At 44.9% G+C, this 9,390-nt stretch overlaps 1 protein-coding gene and 2 non-coding genes across 7 annotated transcripts in view; 2 read left to right on the top strand and 1 right to left on the bottom strand.

Moving 5' to 3' along the window:
- The first annotated feature begins 2,876 nt into the window (after nucleotides 1-2,876).
- Nucleotides 2,877-2,949, top strand: Trnak-uuu (transfer RNA lysine (anticodon UUU)). The gene has a single exon. It is a non-coding gene; the product is annotated as a tRNA-Lys (tRNA).
- A 484-nt stretch (nucleotides 2,950-3,433) lies between these two features.
- Trnak-uuu (transfer RNA lysine (anticodon UUU)) lies at nucleotides 3,434-3,506 on the bottom strand. Its single transcript has one exon. It is a non-coding gene; the product is annotated as a tRNA-Lys (tRNA).
- A 4,526-nt stretch (nucleotides 3,507-8,032) lies between these two features.
- Mdm4 (MDM4 regulator of p53) overlaps nucleotides 8,033-9,390 on the top strand; it is a 46,950-nt gene continuing 45,592 nt past the window's right edge. For all 5 annotated transcript variants that reach the window (XR_011376330.1, XM_070041724.1, XM_070041725.1 and 2 more), the window contains exon 1: nucleotides 8,033-8,295. The gene's annotated coding sequence lies outside the window, so the exon portion shown is untranslated. The remainder of the gene's footprint in view (nucleotides 8,296-9,390) is intronic.

The raw sequence follows: 9,390 nt of genomic DNA, 5'->3' as shown, positions 1-9,390 counted from the left end.
TGAAATTGCTCAGGGACAGCACCCAGGCCATGTTCAAGCCCCAGGACTGCCAAAAAAATTTTAAAAACAAAGAAAACCTTGCTATTTGCAACTTCATCATTAACCTGGAGTAAAATAAATCAAATGACAAAAGACAAATACTATATGTCTTATGTGGAATTCACAGAAGCAGAGAGCAGAATTGTTATTGCCAACCTGGCAGGTGATAAGGGAAATGAGAAATGATATTCAAAGAGTACATATCAGCCTTTGGCTATGAATGTTGGGGATTTAATTATTGTAAGACTATAGGTAACAGTATTGCATTGTATTTTATTTATTTTACTTATATATTTATTTTGCTAGTCCTGTGGCTTGAACTCAGGGCTTCTTTTGCTCAATGCTAACACTCTACCACTTGAGCCACAGCACCACCTCCAGTTTTTTCTGTTTATATGATACTGAGGAATTGTACCCAGGGCTTTATGTATGCTAGGTAAGTACTATACCATCTAAGCCACATTCCTAGCCATTGCATTGTATTTTATTTATTTATTTATTTTCGTGGGTTGTGGGGCTTGAACTCTGGGCTTGGGAGCTGTCTTTGCGCTCTTCAGCTCAAGGTGAGCGCTCCATTGCTTGAGCCACAGCGCCACTTCCAGTTTTCTAGTGGTTTTTATCGGAGATAAGAGTCTCACATATTTTCCTTGCCCAGGCTGGTTTTGAACTGCAATCCTGAGATCTCAGCCTTCTGAGTAGCTAGGATTACAGGTGTGAGCCACTGGCACCCGACTTTGCATTGTATTTTATAAGAGTGGCTCACGCCTGTCACTCTAGCTACTCGGGAGGCTGAGATCTGAAGATCATGGTTCAAAGCCAGCCCCAATTTTGTTTTCTTTTTTTCTTTCTTTCTTTTATTTTCATTTTTTTTCTAATTTTGGGGCTTGAATTCAGGGCCTGCGCACTGTTCCTGAGCTTCTTTTGCTCAAGGCTAGCACTTTGCCACTAGAGCCACAGTACTACTTCCAGCTTTTTCTGTTTGTGGTACTGAGGAATTGAACTCAGGGCTTCATGCATGCTAAGCAAGCACTCTACCACTCTACCACTCTGCCACTGAGCCATGTTCCCAAGTTCCTTATAAGACTCTTACTCAAAGTAACCATTCAAAAACCAGTAGTAGGGTTATGGCTCAAAGTGGTAGAGCACCAGCCCTGAGCAAAAGAGCTCAGGGACAGTGCCCAGGTCCTGAGTTCAAGCCCTATGACCCCCCCCCCCACACACACACAAAAGAGTGTAGCTCTTAGGTGTGATACGCACCTGCTCACACATACCTGTCTGTGTTAAAAGAATTAGTAAAATAAGCTTAAGAATTAGCAGCTCAAATGTACAATCTGGGAGGTTAGCCTGCTCTCTAGTGGCCAGATTGAGTTCAACAGTCTATGTCAAAGGACAAGTTTCAGAAAGCAATTCAGGAACAGCAAAAATACATTGTTTATTGAGAACCTCTTATTTCCACAGCAGAGAGGTTGGCACACAGTCAGGGCAGAAAGCAGTGAATCTGAATAGGGAGGGCTGGTATATTTAGAAGATATTACATAACGTAACCTGGCTGGAGTGCAGGGAGGTAGAGAAAAGGCTGAATTGTTAGTTTAGATCAGGCTAAAGAAAATTATTTCATCTCATGGGGAGATCTTAGAAGCTATGTGTCCATCTGTGTGTGTGTGTGTGTGTGTGTGTGTGTGTGTGTGTGTGTGTGTTAGTCCTGGGGTTGAACTAAGAGCTGGATGCTGTCCATTAGCTTTTTTGCTCAAGGCTGGCACTCTTACCATGAACCACAGCTCCACTTCTGGTTTTTTAGTGATTAATCAGAGATAATAATCTTATAAACTTTTCTGCCTGGGAGGGCTGGCTTTCTAATCTTGATCTTCAGATCCTAGCCTCTATTGAGTGGCTAAGATTACAGATTGAGCCACTGGTGCCTGGCAGTTTCCCTCTTTTTGTATGTGGAAACCCAAGCCTATTCAGCACCATTGGGTTTGGTGGTCATTGTTCTAAAATATCCGGACAATTGTAGGAAGAGAAAAATTCCTCCCATTGAGGCTGAGTTATTTTGTTGTTCATTGTGTTCAGTCGTTATCAGAAACAAAAACCGAATTCCCTTATCAGTCTTTGAAATGTCCTTCATTCTGTGTTGTTACACGCCCTGTGAGTCAGGGTTGATGAACTGGTTTTAGAAAAAGTAGATTGATCTGCAGACTTTCCTTAATACTCCATGTTCCACTCCTTGTGGGAATAAGAGGAATTACAATGGAAAGGAATTCTTTGGTGAGCTTGTGTTAAAAAAAAATGGTAACTTACTTGTGTTTTCCTGACAGGAGGAGACAAAAACCAAAATTTAAAGTCGAAATTCCTACAGTGTAAATTCAGACCCGCCTTTCCACACACTCCTATTTGCCTACCATGTGAGTCCCTCCGTTCAGAAATCAAATGCCTTTCCTTCTTCCTCTGGTGAAGGGAAGTGTTCTTTTCCTTAAAGAGGTGCTGTTGGTGGAAATAATGCTCTCCTGGGAAGGGATTGAAGAGAAAAAGTGTAACAAAAAAAGATGGTTGCAGCCCTGCCTTTGAAGTCTCAGTGTTCTTTCTGCCCATTTTTGTGTAATTTACTGTTAGTAATTTCACTTCAGAGAATTTAGTAGATATTGGTAATTTCTGCAACAAGAAAAGTCAGGCCATTTCAGAAAATGTATGCAGGAAGTAAGTGGAATTTTTAAAAGTTAAAGAAATATGGCTTTATTTGTTAAGAGGGTAGTTTAAATCTGGCCTAAAAACAGGATTTAGCAAAAACAACCAGTCATTATTTATATCAAGTAAACAAAAGCGAGACTTCGGAATAGAGAGCCCGGATAGCTCAGTCGGTAGAGCATCAGACTTTTAATCTGAGGGTCCAGGGTTCAAGTCCCTGTTCGGGCGTGTCTCCTTTTTTTTTTTTTTTTTTTCCAAATTCTGTCTATCCCCCACCTGGGATTCAGGATTAGAGTGGTTTCGGGGATTACGTCTAAAAACAGACTTCGGTTCACGAGTAATTGACTTCTGAGGACGCTGCGCGTTCTTTTAAAGGGGAAGAAAAGGTTATTATTAAACAACGACGTCTTCCCTGGCGAGCACCGAGGTTCCGTACGCATGGTGCGCCTAACAAGGAGGAAATTAAGAAATTGCTTCTTCGGATTGCTGATTGAGTTTTCGCAGACAAAAACCTTGGGGGCGAAGCGGGGGGGGGGTTGAGGGAGGAGGGGGAGATCGGAAGTGCCCGCATTCTCCCCGCACTCTCATCCCCTTCCCCCTACATAAAGCTCTTACGAGGGAATAGCACGTGTTTACATTAAGAAGAAACGCAGACGTTAGTATTTAACTAGAAATGTGTAAAAATGTTGGTTGTTGGAAGACAAAAAGAGGACGCCCGAACAGGGACTTGAACCCTGGACCCTCAGATTAAAAGTCTGATGCTCTACCGACTGAGCTATCCGGGCTCTTGTAGGAAACCCACTGCTCTAAACACCTTTATGTAGGAGGAAGCCTTGCGCACTTGGCTCCGCCCCACGCGGAGGATTCGTGCGCGGAACCAGCGCCTTTCCCTAGTTCACGCTAAACTACGAAATAACGTTACACGCACTTGCCTCGTCCTCGGCTAGGCGTCTTTGATTTGTAATCTAAACGGGTCTAGGCTTTGCAGCAATGACTGGGCCCCATTTTACCGTTGATCGCCTTGGATATCCACCTTGTAAATCCTACCAACAGGAAAAAATAAAAATGTCTAAGAGAAAGTACTAATATTCCGTTCCGCAGCCATTGGGCAGCTAGAGGGTCGTGTAGGTCATCCGAAGGCATTCAAGTCATTTTCTGCGGCCTAAACCCTGGGCTGGCAGTGGGGGCAGAGACCCTGAGAAGCCCAGGAGGCCTGGACCAGCCTCGAGATCGATCTGATGGATCCACCGTCTGGACATCCGAGGCCCTTGCCTTCTGCAGCTGTCAGGAGTGTGCACACAGGCCTCTGCCCAAGAGGTGGATGGAGAGTTACCCACCACAGGGCTTACGATTTCCCTAACAATTTAATCGGAAAGGACACGGTGCTATATAAATGAAGGCTAGGACAGCCTTCATATCAACTTGTTAGGCTGCCATTAATATCATTACAGAATAAGAAAATCTTCAACATATTAATATTCAAAGAATGATATTAATATTCTTTCTTTTCTTTTTTTCAAGGAAAACCAATCAGTGGCTCAAGTAGTAAAGCACTAGTCTTGAGCAAGAAAGCTCAGAAAGCCCAGGCTGTATGTTCGAGCCCCAGGATTGGCACACACACATACTCAAAAACAAACAAGGAAACAAAAAACATGTGGGAAACATTGAAAGGATAAATAGTCTAACAAAGCTTGGGTCCTGACAGCAGGTGCCCTAGATGAATCCTGTTTACCCATATGTAATCACCCAGGCATGTGATAATCAGAACCGTGTCTCATACATAATAAGTGTATGTGAGTCCTGAGAATACATTTCGGCAAAGACTTAACATAATTGATTGGCATGGAGAGAGATAAAGAGAATTGTGAAAGCTGACAAAATTAGCTTAATCTCAGGCAAGAGGAAGAATTTTACCCACTACTAAATATTTGACCCATTCCAATTTCCCACTCAAAAGAGCATACATTACATTTGTTCCATTCAAAACAACAGTAAGGGTTACCACAAGTAAGCGTTCTGTACAAGAATTGTTCCCAGAAAAATTCTATCCAGGGATAATGTAAAATTATTTCTAAAACTGGCTGTGTGTAGGTGGGATGCTGAGAAATAAAGAATGTTATTTGATGGCCTTTTCTTTGTTCAGAACCCTTTGATTCTTTCCTGCTATGTATTGAATAACACTTGGAAATTTTTTATTGCAGCGTTTAAAATAAGCTTTGAATACATACACACTCAGAATCCTCCAAAATCTTACCCTACTCTTGTTTGACTAGCATTCCACATAGCTAGCACCATCCAATAGAAATAGAACTCAAGCCATGTATATAATTAGATATTTTCTAGTAATCACATTTCAGAAGGGAAAAAGAAACAGTTGAAATTAATTTTTTTATTCAACCTAGTATATCCAAGTATCTTTTAACCAGCAACCAATATAAAATGTTATGAGATATTTTACATTCTTTTCAACTTATAAAGCCTTTGAAATATGATGCGTATTTTATATTCAAAGCACATGTCAGTTTGGACAAACCACATTTCAAGCCACATAGCATAGCTACTACACTCGTGTGGTTCAACATTCTATCTCAGACCTACATTAGTTTGCACACAGCAACCAATGCTTCAATGTGAAATCTTTGTTCTGACTCATCATCATTCTTTTCCCCCATACCATTCCTTCAATCCCCTTTTCCTATTCAGCCTCTTTTTTTTTTTTCTTTCCATCCGTGGGTCTTGAACTCTGGGACGGGGTGCTGTCCCTGAGCTCTTTAGCTCAAGGTGAGCACTCAAACCACTTGAGCCACAGCACCACTTCCAGTTTTTTTTGTGGTTAATTGGAGATAAGAGTCTTACTGACTTTCCTGTCTGGGCTGGCTTTGAACTTCAATCCTCATATCTCAGCCTCCTGAGTGGCTAGGACTACAGGTGTGAGCCACTGGCGCCCGGCTCCTATTCATTTTTTTTTTAAGGCTTTACTCCAATTATACTTCTTTTATGAAGACTTCAATGATTATGTTAAATAGGAAATCAAGTTTAATTCAAGAGCTATAGACCAAAGTCCAGCACTGGTGCTGTTCAAAGGCAGCAAGAGCAGAAAAGTTCCAATGAGATTCTTATCTCCAATTAGCCACCCAAAAACTGGAAATGGTGTTGTGGCTCAAAATGGTAGAGTGCTAGCCTTGAGTGAAAAAGTATAGGGACATTCAGTGCTTAGGCCCTGAGTTCAAGCCCCAAGACTGCCTCTCCTCTCCCCAAAATAGATTCAGTGATAGGACCATAACATTGTTGGAACTGAAAAAACTGATTGCTGTGTTACAACATGAACAAAAGTCAATTATAAACATTTAAATGGCCTAAATGTGAAAAGCAAATCTTTGGAGCTTTTAGAGGACATGAGAGCATCCTTATGACCCAAAGACAGAAAAGAATCTTTTAGTAAAATATATTAAAAGCAGCGGGCTGGTGGCTCATGCCTGTGATCCCAAGCTACTCAAGAGGCTGTGATATGAGGACTGTTGTTCAAAGCCAGCCTGGTCAGGAAAGTATGTGAGACTCTTATCTCTAGTGAACCACCAAAATGCCAGAATTGGAGCTGTGGCTTGGTAAAGCACCAGCTTTGAGAGAAATAGCTAAGGGCTTGGGCGCTATTCCTGAGCCTTCTTGCTCAAGGCTGGTGCACCACCATTTCCAGCTTTCCGTAGTTAATTCTGGATGAGTGTCTCACAGGACTTCCCAGGTTGGCTTTGAACAATGATCCTCAGATCTCAGCCTCCTGAGTTAGCTAGTACCTGGCTGTTCATCCATTTTAAAATGCACAAATGAAGGGGATATTATCTTGACCTTCCAGTGGAAGCTAAGAGAAGCTCATCAATTGTTGCACTTACAATATTCCCTTCACTTAGACAGTCTGACTTTTCTACTAGCCAGATTCCAGGTCTTATTTTGGAAGCCTCTAGCTTGGTGCTTGGCATACAGTTGTTCAGCAAACACTTGTAAACCCTAAACAAACTGAATTACACGGGATCATCAAAATGTAAGACTCCAGGAGACAGAGAAAGGTACATAAGATAACCAGATACTATTAAAAAGGTACAAATTCCTGCTTGATTATTAAGTAAATAGTTGATAATGGTTTACCTAAAGCCCTCTGCCCATTGTTTTTGAGGAACGGTTGTAGATGGTAAAGTAGCTGTGAGCAACACAAAAGGAAAAGATTTTTGTATGTGGTGGTACTAGGGATTGAACTCAGGGTCTTACACACTTGTCTAGCTTTTTCCCTCAAGGGAACTTGAAACACAGCTCCATTTCTGGGCTGTAAATTGGCGATTAAGAGTCTCCAGATTTGTCTGTGCAGGCTGGCTTCTGAGATCTCAGCCTCTTGAGTAGCTAAGATTATTACAAGATGTGTGAGCCACTAGCACCTGGTCAGGACTGATTTCTGTGGCTCTTTTACAGAACTCTGAATCTATAGTGAGAGATTCTGCTAGAAGCAGAACAAGATGCAGTGTGCAAGTGAAGGTAGATATTGCCCCATTTTCTTTACTATGGCTATGAATCTATGTCTGGGAAGCACATTTTTAAACAGAACAGTGACTGTCTGGAAGATAGTAACCAGGGTGGAAAGTGGACTCTTTTCTCACACACACTTAAAACACTTAAGGGGTTTTGGCCTGCAGAGAAAGAGAGGGTTGGGGAGGGACAAGAGATGTTTGTCTTCAAATGACAGTATTGTAAATAATGATGCTCTGTTCTCCCAAGTCCAGACCTAAACCAGTCTATAAGGCAAAGGCAAAATGTTTCAGCTCAGGTAGTCCTCAAATTTAGAATTATCCTGCAATCAATGAAACGAAGTATTGGGGGGTGGGGGGCAGTCCCGTTCCGTACAGCATGGGGAAGACAGGCGGGCAGAGAGGGTCGCCCAAGGAGCACTTAGAGATAAATGTATCAGGAGATGAGATCTGGCTGGGAGATGCAGGTGACATCTGACTCTGCTGTTTGCAACTTTTTCGCTTTTTTACCACGTATCTCGTAATTGTTTGCGAGCTCAGAGGTCTTCTCTCCAGAGAGCGAGGCCCTGGGGGCCCCGCGCCCCCTCTCCAGCCAGCCCTGGGGAGAAGGAAGCATAAGGAAGCAGAGGCAGCTGCCAAGAAGCAATGCTTTGGAGGAGAACCAAAGGCGGTGTGTGGCCATGCTTGGTCCCTCCTGCGGCTTTCTGGCCGCCTATGACGCCTCCGTGGACATCACAAGGCCCCAAGAGTCCCCCTAGACTTCCCGCTCCCGTCTCCCCAGTCCGGCCCACTTCTCTCTCTCCCACCACGAAGGTCCACTCTATGGTAGGCCTCTGAGCCCTTCTAGCTCTCCAGTCCTCCAGCTTCGCTCTCTCGATGGTTTCCGGAAGTCTCACCGGAAGCCCTTGGCGTAAGAGCGTGCGGGGGTGTGAGGAGACCGGAAATTGCGTCCTCATTGCTCGCCGTTTCAAAATGCTGCTGAGGCCTTAGGCCCTGCGACTGACACCCTTTCCCTCCACCCTCCGGGGCTCGGAGGGGGCGCGACCCATGGAGAGGCCGTAAGGTGTGGCTGTGGGGTTGGTCCGCGGGGTGCCCGGAGGCCGGGGGGCGCGGGCGGGGGCGGAGGAGCAGGCCGCGGAGCCGCCGACCGGGAGGCCGGGCGGGCCCGGGAGCGGGCGGCGGGCGGGCGGGGCTTGCGGCGTGGGCGGCGGCGTCCGCGGGGCGGGAGGAGGCCGGTGGGGGAAGGGAGCTGGCTGGCGGCGCGGGAGGCACTGATGGAGTGGGGTTGCGGGAGGCTGGCAGTGGGCTGGCGCCCACCCCGGGGAGCGGGTCGGGGCGGGGTGGTGGAGGAGGGAATACCGGTGCACTCTGCCGGGGAGAGGAAGACCTTGTCGGGACTTAACGTCGAATCACGTTTCGAGCTGCTTGTAGGTTTCGTTTGGGGTTATATTCAGACCTCCCGAAAGTGAGTCTCCTGAGTTTGCCTTCCTTTTTTTTTTTTTTTTTCTTCTGTGCTGCTCCCCAAGATCTGGGCTCTGTGTCAGCCTTTTGCCGAAGGCTGGTGCTCTACCCCTTGAGCCACAGCTCCAATTGGTCTTTTTGGTGGTCAGCTGGAGAGGAGTCTTACAGACTTTACTGCCCCGACTGGGTTCGAACCGCGATCCTCACATCTCAGCCTCTTGAGTAGCTAGGAATACAGGTGTGAGCCACCCAGCACCCACCATGTATTTTAATCACACTTACCAGTGATTCTTAACACCCTAAAGTTTGAAAGCTACTGTATTAAGACGACACCGAGAGCGGATACTGCTACTCTTTTAACATGTTCAGGAAAAGATCTTTCTTAGTGAGGCAGTGCCCGGAAACTTATGGATGTGGGTCTGTGGAACAAGTATCTGTCAAATTTGGAATCTTTTGTTCCTGTTAATTTTAAGTCTGACTTCGAGTTTAGTCCCTGCCCTCCTCACCTATTACTGATAGGAAAAGGTGTGGCTTGAACTCTGGGCCTGGGTGCTATTCCTGAGCTTCTCAGCTCAAGCCTAGCACTCTACCATTTGAGATACAGCCCCACTTCCAGCTTTTTCTGTTTATGTGGTACTGAGGACTTGAACCCAAGGCTTCATGCATGCTAGGCAAGCACTCTACCACTAAGCCACAT

This window comes from Dipodomys merriami, unplaced genomic scaffold, assembly GCF_024711535.1.
Source record: "Dipodomys merriami isolate MVZ:Mamm:240054 unplaced genomic scaffold, mDipMer1.0.p SCAF_31, whole genome shotgun sequence".
NCBI lineage: Eukaryota > Metazoa > Chordata > Mammalia > Rodentia > Heteromyidae > Dipodomys > Dipodomys merriami.
Note: the sequence above shows the minus strand (reverse complement) of the source record. Positions and strands in the feature narration are given on the sequence as shown.